At 33.2% G+C, this 13,910-nt stretch overlaps 1 long non-coding RNA gene across 1 annotated transcript; it reads right to left on the bottom strand.

Annotated features, from left to right (window-relative positions):
* Positions 1 to 131: 131 nt before the first annotated feature.
* On the bottom strand, positions 132 to 6,919 carry LOC143046935 (uncharacterized). The gene is made up of 3 exons (XR_012969317.1): positions 6,667 to 6,919; positions 4,461 to 4,717; positions 132 to 388 (listed from the first exon to the last, which is right to left on the bottom strand). It is a non-coding gene; the product is annotated as an uncharacterized LOC143046935 (long non-coding RNA).
* Positions 6,920 to 13,910: the final 6,991 nt, after the last annotated feature.

Here is a 13,910-nt window from a genome sequence, read left to right on the forward strand (position 1 = left end):
GAGAATGTGATTTTACAAAATAGGTACTAATTGTTACCTTATGCACCACAACCACTAACTAGAATGTTTAACAGTACACTACTATTAGCTGGTTTTGGCATATTGTTAAACAAAGCAATTCCTTTCTCCGGTAATAACAGTAGTAATTAGACTATGTAAAGTCACTTCAAGATGAAATATGATCAATTAATTGAACACAAATAATAATTCTACAACAGATAAATGCATTGCAATACAATATCAACAAAACATAATATTAAGTTCAAAAACCAAAATTAGTTCTAAGAAATTTCTTAGTTTGTCTCTTTTTGCAGTTCTCTGGTAATAGTATTATTAGTTCACACAAGAATGTACTTTGTTTCTGTTTCTTTGTTGCCTTTGTTTTTATCTGAAAAAATAAAGTACCGCATAATTATGTTCTCTGTCTAAAACATGAAGATGTATCAATAGCATGAACTTAACTCAAATAATACACCAATATTCATAAAAACAAAATAAATTTATTTTAAGTTATATAATCTGGCTAAGGGATATGACCAAGTCCCATCCTCTCCACTCTATGCTGTTTAAGATAGAAGTTTGTATCAGTGAGGTAATGATTATATTGGTCCCATTTGTAACTTGCAGCATTCAATTAAAATGATTCGAAGAGTCTTTAACATGTTTAATGAGCATGTGTGAATGTAGAAAAAATAATAAACGATTGCCATGTGGTGATTATGCATCAAGTCTGAAACCCAAAAACATTATAAGACAACAATGAGTGACAATTTGAAAGTTCTTAATCAACGAATTGAAGTTCCTATATGTTAATTTCACACGCAAATGTTTGAATATCAACGTATCCTTCTGGTTCCTGCTTCCAGGAATGTATGTTATACTAGTGGACAAAATCATTTTTAAAACCTCAACACTTCAGAGAGTGCAAGTGTTTCCGTTGGTCAAGAATGTTACAAAAGAACAATATTATTCCTATAAAGCAATTCCCATAGGGTACCAGTGGTATATTCTTCATTTTTTCTCATCGAAGACAATACAGGAAAAATAGGTAGTATTTCCTGTTACTAGATATGTCCGTGTTGCATAACAATCAAAGCCATATACATGGTATGCAGCAAAAATGGATAGCGTCTTTTTTGTTGCTGGGATATACAAGTAACCGGCCACGTCCACAGTGTGTTTTTGTTATATGTATTTCTATTTATCCACCTGATGAGTTAGGCTTTTTCAACTGAATTTATAGTTCGTTCTTACAAATGTATGTTGTACTGTTGTGCCACTTTCCCAGGTTATGAGAGGTTTGGATCCCGCTAACATGTTTAGGTGAGAGGTTAAGCGCTATAAAACCAAGTTCAATACACCATTTTCTACACTTAAAACGCTTGTACCAGGTCAGAAATATGACAGTTGTTGTCCATTCGTTTGTGATGTGTTTTGTCATTTGATTTTGTCATGTGATTAGGGACTCCCCGATTGAATTTTCCTCAGAGTTTTATATTTTTGTGATTTTACTTTTTAACCCCGCCACATTCTGTATGTATGTGCCTGTCCCAAGTCAGAAGCCTGTAATTCAGAGATTGTCGTTTGTTGATGCGATACATATTTTTATTTTGTTTTAGTTAATTGTTTTGTACATGAATTTGGCCGTTGGTTTTCTTGTTAGAATTGATTTAAACTTGTCATTTCGTGGCCTTGTATAGCTGATCGACTATTAGGTATGGGTTTGCTCATTGTTGAAGGCCGTACGGTGATATTAAAATGCTGCTTAAAACATCGACTACATGTAATCTTTCAGTTACTTAAAAAAGTAAATTTTAATGACCTTGAGGTGAAGATTTTTAAACATATTTTATATAATTTGTAAAATGTTATTTTGATTTTCTGGATTTTTTTACACCAAATTGGATAAGCTTTCAATAAGAAGTAATTGCAATCCTGTATCGTCCAATTAGAACCTATACAAGATTTTAGTCAGAGTACCATCTTAAAAGAAATCGCTGTGTAGTTGAAATGGGCATAACATTGTAACCATTGTCAAGCGAAGATGATAAAGTGTAAGAAACAACAGACAAAAAAATCAAAATTATGCATGAATCGAATCATTAATAACACAGTAATGTAAAATGATAATAAATATAGGAAGATGTGGTATAAGTGACAATGAGACAATGAGACAACGCTCCATCCACGTCACAAGTTATAAAAGTAAATCATTATAGGTCAAGGTAAGGTCTTCAACACAGAGCTTAGGCTCACACCGAACAGCAAGGTATAAAGGGCCCAAAAATTACTGGTGTAAAAACATAAACTAGATGCTCCGCAGGGTGCAGCTTTATACGACCGCAAAGGTCGAACCCTGAACAGTTGGGCAAGTATGGACACAACATTCAAGCTTGGTACTGTCTGAAATTGGAATGTGGTCAAATGTTTGACATAATATAGGTTTTGACACAAAATAAATTTGGTCAAAAATCTTGCAAATCTATAGCTATTGCTCGTTACTGTCAGTGTGCAAATTGAAGATTTCATCTGGAACCTTACTGTACAATTTCAGCGAGATCCATATACTTTAACACAAGTTATTGTCTGAAACTAGAAAAATTCTTCTTTTTGGTCCTTTTTGCCCCTAATTCCTTCATGTTTGGGGCAATAAACCCCAAACTCAATCTTATCATTCTCTTTGAGAGATCCATACACTTACACACAAGTTATTATTTGGAAACTAGAAAAGACTGGTTTTGGACCCCTTCATTCTTAAATGGTTGGTCCCATAACCTCTAAACAGAATCCTAACCTTCTACTTGTGGTATTTAACATTTTGGTACAATTTCAAACCAATAGAAATATTCATACACAAGTTATTATCCTGAAACTAGAAAAATGCTTGTTTAGGACCCTTTTCGGCCTCTTATTCCTAAACGGTTGGGACACTAATGCCCAAAGTTTATCACAGGCTTTTTTTTGTGATATTGAACCTTCTAACAAAAATCATAAAGATCCTTTTACGTAAACTAAAGTTATTGTCCGGAAACCATTGTGTCTTCGGACGACGACCACCACGTTGACGACAACATCATAGTATTATACGATCCCAATTTCTTTTGTGGTCTTATTAGAAAGAAAAACTAGAAATGTACCACATACATAAACGTCAACCACTTAACATCAGATTCCAGATTCATGGTTTAAACGTTTTAATGGTACCAAATCTTCTCCCTTTTCAGAAACAGTAGCATAACATCACAACCTAGAAACACACACTATAAAATATCAATCTAAATAAAAACAAGTGTAACTTTTTTTAATAACAGCAACTGTTGATTTCGTAGGGAATCAATTTATATGAATTGTGTTTGTAGAAAGGTAAACCAGCATTTAAGGTGTAAATGAAGTGTGAAATTCCGTTACGGACCAGTTTCTTTGAAGTATTATTGCAAAATATTTCCATGTGTTGAGTCAATACTGCTAAAACAGACAGTATAGAGGACATCTATTGAGGAATCCAACTCAACCAGATGGGTTCGGTTCAGTCGCTCGGAACACTTAGTAAAAGGTGATTGTAAGATAGAACAAGATGCTCCATTGCTCACATTGAGATTTTTATTTACAATTGATGCATGAAGTAATGCAACCGTTGTAACTTTTGCTTTAATTTCAGAGATACAAGTCAAGAGCTTCATTTCCCCCTATTGTCTATTCTTAGCCATGTCTGCCATGTTGGTTGGTTAGCAGGGTCGTCGGACACATTTTTTTTAAAACTATATACCAAAATGCTGATTTTGGCCAGTTTGATTAAATTTGTCTCAGTTATTTCAGGAGAAGACTTTTGTTAAAGATTTCGAAAAAAATATATAAAATTTGACTTTAAAGAGCAATAACTCCTTATGGGGTCAATTAGTCATTTTGGTCATTTGACTCATTTGTAGATCTTACTTTGCTGACCATTATTGCTGTTTACAGTTCTATCTCTATCAATAATAATATTCAAGATAATAACTAAAATGTCCTTAAAATTATTTATTCAGGGACAAAAACCAAGCAATTTACAGCTTGTCTGATCGTCTGAAATTTCAGGACAGATAGATCTAGACATGAAAACCAATTGTTTCTTGTCAAATTTGATCTAAATGATTTGGATTCAGAGATATAAGCCAAAATCCCCCCCCCCCCCCCCATTTGTTCTATTTTTAGCGATGGTGGTCATCTTGGTTGGTTGTTCAGATCATTGGACATATTTCTTAAACTAGATACCCCAATGTTGATTGTGGCCAAGTTTGCTTAAATTTTGGCTCAGAAGTTTCATCAGGGAAGATTTTTGTAAAAGTTGACGGACGACGGACGAAAGACGCCGGACGACGAACACCTAGTGATGAGAAAAGTTGACTTGGCTCATAGGGCCAGGTGAGCTAAAAATCAGATCATTATATAAAATATAAAAAAAAGAATAATTATATTCCTACCAGAATCTTTTCTTGAGCTGCTCGGTTTTTTCCATTTCTTTTTGATTTAGAAACTATTTTCCTATGCTGATGTGTTGGTTTCTTTCCAAGATCTTTGTTAACTTTTAAAGTACTGTTTTGCTTGGTTTTATTCTTTGAGGATGCTTTTTTTTGTGTTTTTTCCTTCCAGATGAGCATGATGGGCCATTTAAGGCGGCTGGTTTCCGTTTCTCTTGTCAGTGTGCTTTCGTCCTTTTCTTTTCTTCTAGCATTTCCACCTAAAAAAATCATTTTTGTTTTACTTTTAGAGACAAAATATTTTATTTCATTTATTTTTTACGGAAGCCTTTTAGCGTCGTGCTTATTTACTTTATTTACAATTTGATATAACAAATTATCTGTTTAATTGATATAATAGATTATCAATTTGATATAACAGATTATAATTATTTGATATAACAATTTATCAATTTGATAAAACAAAAAAGAAAATTTGATATGTCAAATTACTTATGCAGTAATTGGGGTTATGCCCTTTTCTATTTGACAAAAATGTTTTATAAGTGAAATGCTTAAACTGTTAAGAGGTATGGACCTAAATGTTATTTTGCATTGCTTTGCTCATGATCTGAAATCCTTTAATTAACCTAAATATACAACGGTATTAAGGATGTACTAAGGTGAAGTTTTGGAATTTGTGTCAAATGTTCGGACTCCTTGGTGTTTTTCCATACAATACAAGGTATTTTGTCCCATAACACCCATTTATTTTTTCATACAAGACTTTATAGCTCATGAAAGGTCATTTTCCAAAATTTAAGAAGATTCTTGATTTTCTTTCTTTTGTTTTGAGACCCAAATAATACCAATGCAAATATAAGGTTATCTGAGTCAGACTTTTCCCGCCATATTTTAAATCTCAAATATCTCGAAAAGGAGGTCCATGACATATCAATATTTTTAGCTTATTATCATCCTTCAAGAATGCTCTACCAACTTATAGTATCAATTTTAATTTCTTAATTTATTAATTTTCACCTAACCTCACCTAAGTACATCCTTAAGGTGCTCTATATATGTTACTGTTAATATATTAATAACTACGTATACGAGCGTGTACAATATTGCATAACTGATTTTATGAGTGCCCCGTGTGTAAGGGTTAGGGTGCAAATAAGAAGTACGCTTTAGAATCGAAGCTCCTGCTAGAGGAGGGAGATAAAGACTAGGTAACAGGTATAAAAAGGGGAGCCCTCAGGGCCTAAAACACGGAAGTGGAAAACGCGGAAAAAATGGTATGCATTTTCACCGAAAAGTTGACCGGAATTAGTCTCTCTTAGCGTGACCATAGCAATTCGTTTTGGAACCTTAATTAAATCTTAATTTCACGAATTTATCAAAGCATATGACCTGATCAAAATCTGGAAAATGATTTTAAAGATAATTTTATGTAAAATAATATGATATAAAGAAATATACAATGTATAATATGTATTTACATTACGTAAAAAGGGTTAAAAATTGACCGGGGGGGGGGGGGGGGGGGAATTGACCGGAAGTCTTCCTTGTTTAATATAAAGATGAAGTCAAAATTTCAACTTTGAATTAAATTTACCAAAAAAAAAAAAGCCCGGTCAAAATCGTGAACATGTTTTTTTTTAAATAATTTAATTAAAAAATATAATCCGACATGAATGACATGAATAATCGATCTGATGCTTCTTAGTCGAGAATTAAAACTATAACGACCATATATCGCATTCAGTTGAAATGTGATAAAAGAGGGACGAAAGATACCAAAGGGACAGTCAAACTCATAAATCTAAAACAAACTGACAACGCCATGGCTAAAAATGAAAAAGACAAACAGAAAAACAATAGTACACATGACACAACATAGAAAACTAAAGAATAAACAACACGAACCCCACCAAAAACTAGGGGTGATCTCAGGTGCTCCGGAAGGGTAAGCAGATCCTGCTCCACATGCGGCACCCGTCGTGTTGCTTATGTGATTACAAATCCGGTAAATAGTCTAATTCGGTAGGTCAAATTCATGAAAGGGAAGGGGATTGTAGTTACGACGTGAGGAACATATCCATGTTACCAGGAACATACACTGTATTTATATGTTAGATATATGGTTCCCAGATGTTACGTACGCATACAAAATAAACAATACTTTAGATATTATTTGTATCCAATTGTTTTTGAAATTTCTACTCACCGAGTCAGTATATGGTGCAACCACAAGTGCGTTCATAGCCACGTCCAGAAACGATGATATATTCTCCTCAATAAAAAGAAACACCCGATTTTTAACACAAATTTTAAATTTTAAATATTTCTGTTCAAACATATGATGTGTTAATAATTAAATATTGCTTACAAATGGACTGTTTCATACCACCCGACTATTAAATGAAACAAATACAGTTAGGACGCATGTTGTGCACCCAGTGTGATGTGTTTTGCGCACAGTGTGATGCGTTTGATGATAAGACTAGCTTAGGGTCAATTAACATATTAGTTCTGTTAATATGTAACAAAAAAGGGCATGCATTTCCCATTGTTATTAAAATAATTATTAAGTAATATATGTCTTCATCTCCTTGTCATACTTGACAAATCTGACAAAATCAAATCCTTATCATCTAAGTAAAACTGTCCATACGGCATAACCAAACTCGTGAATTTCATTTATACACATTACGTTGATGTTTTCCGTTGAATAAACGAATCAAAATCTGACTGGCTATATGACAATAGAAGAGATATGAAATTTCTTTAATTGGTATAAAGAAACTTAAAGATGAAAGTCAAACATGCTCGTATAAGTGTCATGCATGCACGGATTAACAGACCGTGCAAGGGCTGTTTAGCCAGTCAAGGTCATTAAAAACTTCCATTTGTTTGCATGCACGATGGCCGTATTATAAACAACAAATTCTGGATCTTTTGTCTATATATATTCAAAAATAATTAATTTACCCACAAGTAATTAATGGTTTGGCCACAAGTAAATCATATTCATGAGTTTGTTACGATCATCTATTTCATAAAAAGACATGTCTACAAATTATAGATAAGGTCACAAAAATTAAATTTCATGTTGAACATCTACGGAATTTTTCGACTCCAAAAATTGGGGAGAGCGAGCGAACGATTTGAAATTTTTAATATAATAAAAAATAATTTTGCAAATTTTTTGAAGCGAAGTTTGAAAAGTAAAGGCGAGCCATTATTTTTATTTGAAAGAATACTTTTGCTATCAGACGTTCGGCATTGTACTAAAAGCTTGTCAGCTGCTTGGCCGCACGCAATTATGTATCCGGTATCTGTTTATTTTTTATAAGCTCATCTTGTACGTGTTTTCCTAAAGATCCGACGACCTTGAAAGAATGCATTTTGGCTTTTATCTAGACTTTCTCTCATTACATGTTTATAGCCTGGTATCCCGGCCCGATATCTAGCTGCGCGTCGTAAGGACAAGATTAGCCAGGACCCCAGGCTTTACATGTTTATATCTATTACTTCAGTTATCAAAAAAAAAAAATAAAAAAAAAATAGGGGAATAATTTTGTAAAGGAGACACATTGTCGCTTCCGATTCCAAGCACTATTTTGCAATGTCAATGTAATACTATGATCGATTTGTTTTAATTACTGTTATATAAAGATTTCGTCGGAATGAATTCCGTTTATATATCTCTTAAATTAACATCGAATTTTGTTAATATCTACTGAAAGCAGATAAATAATTCGTACAACCCTTAAATATCAACAGCAGTTTGCATTAAACAAAAATAAATTAACCTAACCCGATACCCAGCAATTCTATTTTATTTTTTTGCTGTTCTGATCTCCGTACTCGTCTAATTAAATTAGAACATAGGTGTATAAAAAAATTTGTACACCCATGGTTAGAATATGTACATCAAAGTCGCATATTGACATGTCGTAAATTATAAAATCTAAGCGTCAAGCTGAGTGATATCTTGAGACTTGGCCACTGGATTTGGTGTTATGAATAATTGATTTATAAGACTTTAATCAGTTGTGTTATTTGATCATTCACAAGAATTTAGAGAATTTACAATATCAATGGTTTCGTGGAAAATTGAAGGACACTTGGTAAAACATCAAAACTCTGAAGATAGCAATATACAATGTTTGAAGGAATCTTCGAAACTTAGACGTGTAGAGGTATGTAAACACACGTAGCTTTAGAATATATACATGTAGTCAAACAAATAGTCGTTAAATCAATAATTTAAATAGATGGATAAATTATAGGAGTCAAGCTCCGAGGGGTCAATGATGCCGTTTTTCATATTAAACATTCACATATTCGTAAAAATTATTACGACATGCTATTGTATTTTTGTCTCATTATGACACGAGAACTTATTTATCAATCTAATGATTTTGAAAAGAGAAGGAAAAGTTCAAAAGAAAATATTAGATTATTGGAGTAGGCAAAATCACTAGCTTAGAATCTTAGACCTGGAACTTACAATAGATAAAAGTTTCAGTCCAAGCTTGGACATTCAGAATATTTTACTTTAAGTTAAGTCATACTTTCAACTTTCCGTGAATTTCTCTTGACTACCATGACAACATTGCACTGATCGCCGAAACTGTCTAATATTTAATACATGTTTTAATTAATTTAACTTTTAGTATCTTAATACTGTCTTAGTGACTAAGAGTGTAACAAAAGGCACTTAGAATGATTACCAACCCTAAAGACAATTTTCAGTTTCTTACGGATTTAAGGGAATTCTTTGCATTCCCTTATCAATTCAGATAACTCGAAAACATCTTAATTGTTTGGTTTTTAGTAAGAACTCTTTGCATCAACTTAAGCATTTACGAGCGTAACACGATTCTTTCTTAATTAACACGTTTCAATGTAAGTGTGGCTCTACCTAATTTCCTTAACTACGTACACTTTGAATGAAAATGAAAATCATAATAAGCAGGCGAATAAATCAAGATTTCTTTCAATCATTTTTTTTAACTTCGTAATTGATCGTAATTACGGAATATATCGAAATAACCGGATGTGTTACATTACTTTATTATCAAGGGACCATTTCACTAAATGACAATATGTTAATTTTTACGATAACGACCCCTTAACAAAAAAAAACGGAAGAACCTTTATTTCAGAAATTTTAATTGTTAACAGAAGTCTAATGGCAAATATTTCATACAATTCAACAACTTTGAAGAAACAATTCATACCCCCCCCCCCCCACCCCCAAAAAAAAACAAAAAAAATTTTTTTTCAGACGTTAGTTCGAGCAATCTCGGAATAAAGTTAAAGGTTGAAAGTGGGTTTTAACTTTTCAGCTTTTACTGAGTATAATAGTCTCAGATTTTTATTATAACAGGTGTAACAATTCATCTGTCTCGTAACCAGATACACGCTATGAAGAGGTTTAATATCACGTGCATATAATATTATCAACCTTATAATATATTCTTGTAAAATTCGATAAAAATGTACAACCTTAATTTTTAACTCAGCGATCCCACGATTCTGTACAGTGTTTTTTGTGCTTTGTGTTTATTGGTCCGAGACCACAATTATTTCGTAGTGCATAAATTTCTTTCAGAAGATTAACGAAAATTTAAAAAAATTCCAACCTGCGCTTTCTCAATGAAATTTTTACAGTGTTGTACTACTTTTGGGACAAATTATATCAAAATTATAGAAAACTTCATCGGCTCTAACTCAAAATATGGACAATTTTATGTTTAGTGCGTCTTAAAATCTTTTGAAAGCTTCCGAAGTGCTAATTTTCAACCTTTTTCAGCTGGACCAAATCACTACTTTCCTTTAAAATTCTGAACCCAATTTTTTACAGTGTAATTTCACCACCCCCCCCCCCCCTCCCCGCCCCCTTACTTGCAATTTGAGGCATTAAACATGGAGAAATAAATTTGGAAGAGGTATGAAAATTAATGGCAAGTTACCCACTGTCAACACTAGGGACTATATTTGCGATAATCAAGGGACGACAATTGTGGTCTCGGACCTATTGTCAAAAACTATATGTATAAATACTCATAGTAAGTATTAAGTCCATATCGTATATATAGCAAAATCGAGAAGAGTTCATTTGGTTGATATTTTTAATCATTTGACAAACTTATAAGTAAATAATTGTGATCGTATAAAAAGAAAAGCTAACCTAGGCAGCATTGATTAGGTAGATAGTTTTACTACGTAAAAAAATACTTGTATAGCCATTTTATTAATAGTGGCAGGGATTCCAGCAGTCGTACGCTCTTTGTGCACAATGGTTTGTTTTTATATATAAAAAAAACAATTAACAAATTTTCTTTTAGATAATTTTTTAAGGCTACTATATTTACTTGTTTACATTGCATTTTTGTTATTACCTCCACAATTTTTTTTCTAATATCCCAAATAAGACTGTATTTAAATTAAATTTGAACTTTTGAATATATCCATTAATTAGTTATTCCCAAACATCAAATACGTTTGGACATGTTTATAAAATAAAAACAGATGTCGTTATTCATGTGGCGATTCACAAATGACCACGGGAGTTTCCGTGTTTATTTACATTGGTATGTAGATAAGACTAGCTTCAGTTAACAGAACAGGCGAAGGCGGCATCGCAGATACCCCACAAAGGAGTTAGCACGTACTAGAAAAACTTAGTCGAAACCTTAAATTTTCTTAAAGAAATCAGGGGGATGCGAATGTGCCAGTGTTTCGTTGGAGTTCCTGTCAATATAATACTTCCATTCTTTGATTTAGTAATAGAATTATGAAAAATACAAAAAAATGTCGTGCCTAAGTAAAAGAATTTTTCTTAATTATTCTTCTAAATCAATAATCCTGATTAAATTAAGAAAGAATGTAACGGCTCAGTGCATAAGACCAAGAAAACCGTTTTAAACAAGAGGAACCTCAAGTACGCCCGCCCCCTCGCACATGTCTTTGTGTATGTCTCAAGAGCTGCTGAATCTTTACTTTTTCCAGTTTATACTCTTTAGATATATTCTCTCAAAAATAAGATTATTATGTCATATACATACATGTACATATAAGAAATTGTATATTTATCAGTGCGTTTCTAAATGCTCGCTGATTCCTCTTCATATTAATATTTAATATTATTCTGTATTTATTACTAAAACCCTGGTTTTCTGAGTACATATAATATTTCCCTCTGGACTTCGTAATACTTGCCAACCCTGTTCAATATATATATTGTTACATAAGATAGTCAGTCAATTTGGACACACATCTATTTGTGAAGAACAATAAATGTATTTTTTTAGCCAGATCTCTCCGTCACAGTTTTTCTCTTCTAAGATTTATGATGACTGATAAGTATGTAAACTTCATTGACAAATATTGCATGAATATGAAAGAATGAGAACATGTTAGAGCTCTTCTATAAAAGCATGCAAAGCAAACCATTGATCAATTTGCTTGCTGTATTTTTTTGGATGTTTGTAAACAACAGGTATGTAGTGTGTTTACTATATACTGGAATTTGATTGGGCAGTAAACATTAAATTCAATTCATGTCCAATCAAATCCCAGTATATATTGAAACTCCACCTACCTATTGTTTACATCCAAGCAAACATAGCAAGCAAGTTGATCAAAGTCTTTTTTTTGCATATTTCTATAGAAGAGCTGTTATGATATCTAAATATAAGCCATGCTTTATACTTAACTGGCATCATGAGCCAGATATTTGACATGCTTTTTCACAAGGTAACAGAAGTTAGAAGATACGAATAACTTGCCTTGACACCATGTTGGTCTGCTCGAATTGGCGGAAAGGCAGCAAATACCAATTTTTCGTGTTTTTAATTTTACATGGGCAAGGATCAAACCATTACCTGCTGCTTTCAATGAACTTGTCTTATGACAAGAGCACTAACACTTGAATCACACCATTTTTTATCGAGCCTGTAACTTCTGTCCCAGAAAGCTTGACATATGGATAAAGTAATCTGGCGGCTTCGGCGGTAGCGGTTTAATAAAACTTATCAAAAACTTAATATTTCAGAAGGTAGAAGCCTTAATACTTTATATATAGATGCCTTGTGTTATAAAGTGTCCATCTGTCAGTCTTAGGTATCTATTGTCCTTGACCTCGTTTTCATGTTTCATTGACTACTTGAAAAAAGTTAAAGACTTAATGTGCCCCTCTTATAATGCTTCACTTAACGCACGTTATTTTTTTTCGAGTCTGTGTGTCTGTTTGTTCGTCCGCTCGCCTGTCCCGCTTCAGTTTTTGGTCAAGGTAGCTAAGTTTTTTTTATGAAGTTGAAGTCTATTCAACTTGAAACTTAGTGCACACGTTCCCTAGTGATTATGCTATGATCTCTCTACTCTAAATGCCAAATAAGTGTTTTACCCAATTTCACGGTCAACTAAACATCGAAAAATATATTGCGGGTGGGGCATCCGTGTACTATGGACGCATTCTTGTTAGTAATATCATTTTATAAATATATAACTATATTTGGTTTATGCATACATTAAAGGTCCTCATGCCCGCCAGACTGTTTTCACTACACCTTTACGTCATTTCATGGATCAGTGAATATGGTTAATTTTTCGTTGTCAAGTCTATTTCTCAGATACTTTGAGCAATGGTATCCAATGATTGAAAGGTGTACATCTCTAACTGGCCATGGCTGGTGTTATTTGATCTTGACCTCTTTTCATGGTTATTTGGTTACATCATCTGACATTCTCTCGGACTTCTCTTGAACTGAATTTTAATGTGCGTATTGGATTGTTATGCGTTTACTTTTCTGCATTGGCTAGAGGTATAGGGGAGGGTTGAGATCTCATATAAATGTTTAGCCCCGCCGCATTCATGCGTCTGTCCCAAGTCAGGAGCCTCTTGCTTTTGTTACTCTTGTAATTTTTAATTTTAGTTTCTTGTGTACAATTTAGAGTTTCAAATTAGTATGGCGTTCATTGTCACTGAACTAGTAATTATTTGTTTAGGGGCCAGTTGAAGGACGCCTCCGAATGCGGGAATTTCTCGCTGCATTGACGACCTGTTGGTGATCTTCTGCTGTTGTCTGCTCTATAATCGGGTTGTTGTTTCTTTGACACATTCCCCATTTCCATTCTCAATTTTATGTATATATTTCTTTTGCAGGTGGCAGTGACAGTGGCAGTGGCAGTGGCAATGACACTTTAAGTTTAGAATACAATAACTTGACCGTTTATTTGGGAACAATAAGAGAAAAGACCATGACATTAGCTATATCAAAACTTGGCAAGCTGACCAACCAGCTGTGCAAGAAGAAAATGTTAGATTCATCTCTTCAGCTGGACAGCAATGATGTTCTTGAAATATTTAAAATTATTTGATATCCGAATTTAAAGGACATGTTAAAATGGTAAAATATTATTACCCGAGGAACAGAAATTGTCAATTGTTAATTCCAT

This window comes from Mytilus galloprovincialis, chromosome 9 (assembly GCF_965363235.1).
Source record: "Mytilus galloprovincialis chromosome 9, xbMytGall1.hap1.1, whole genome shotgun sequence".
Taxonomy (NCBI): Eukaryota; Metazoa; Mollusca; class Bivalvia; order Mytilida; family Mytilidae; genus Mytilus; species Mytilus galloprovincialis.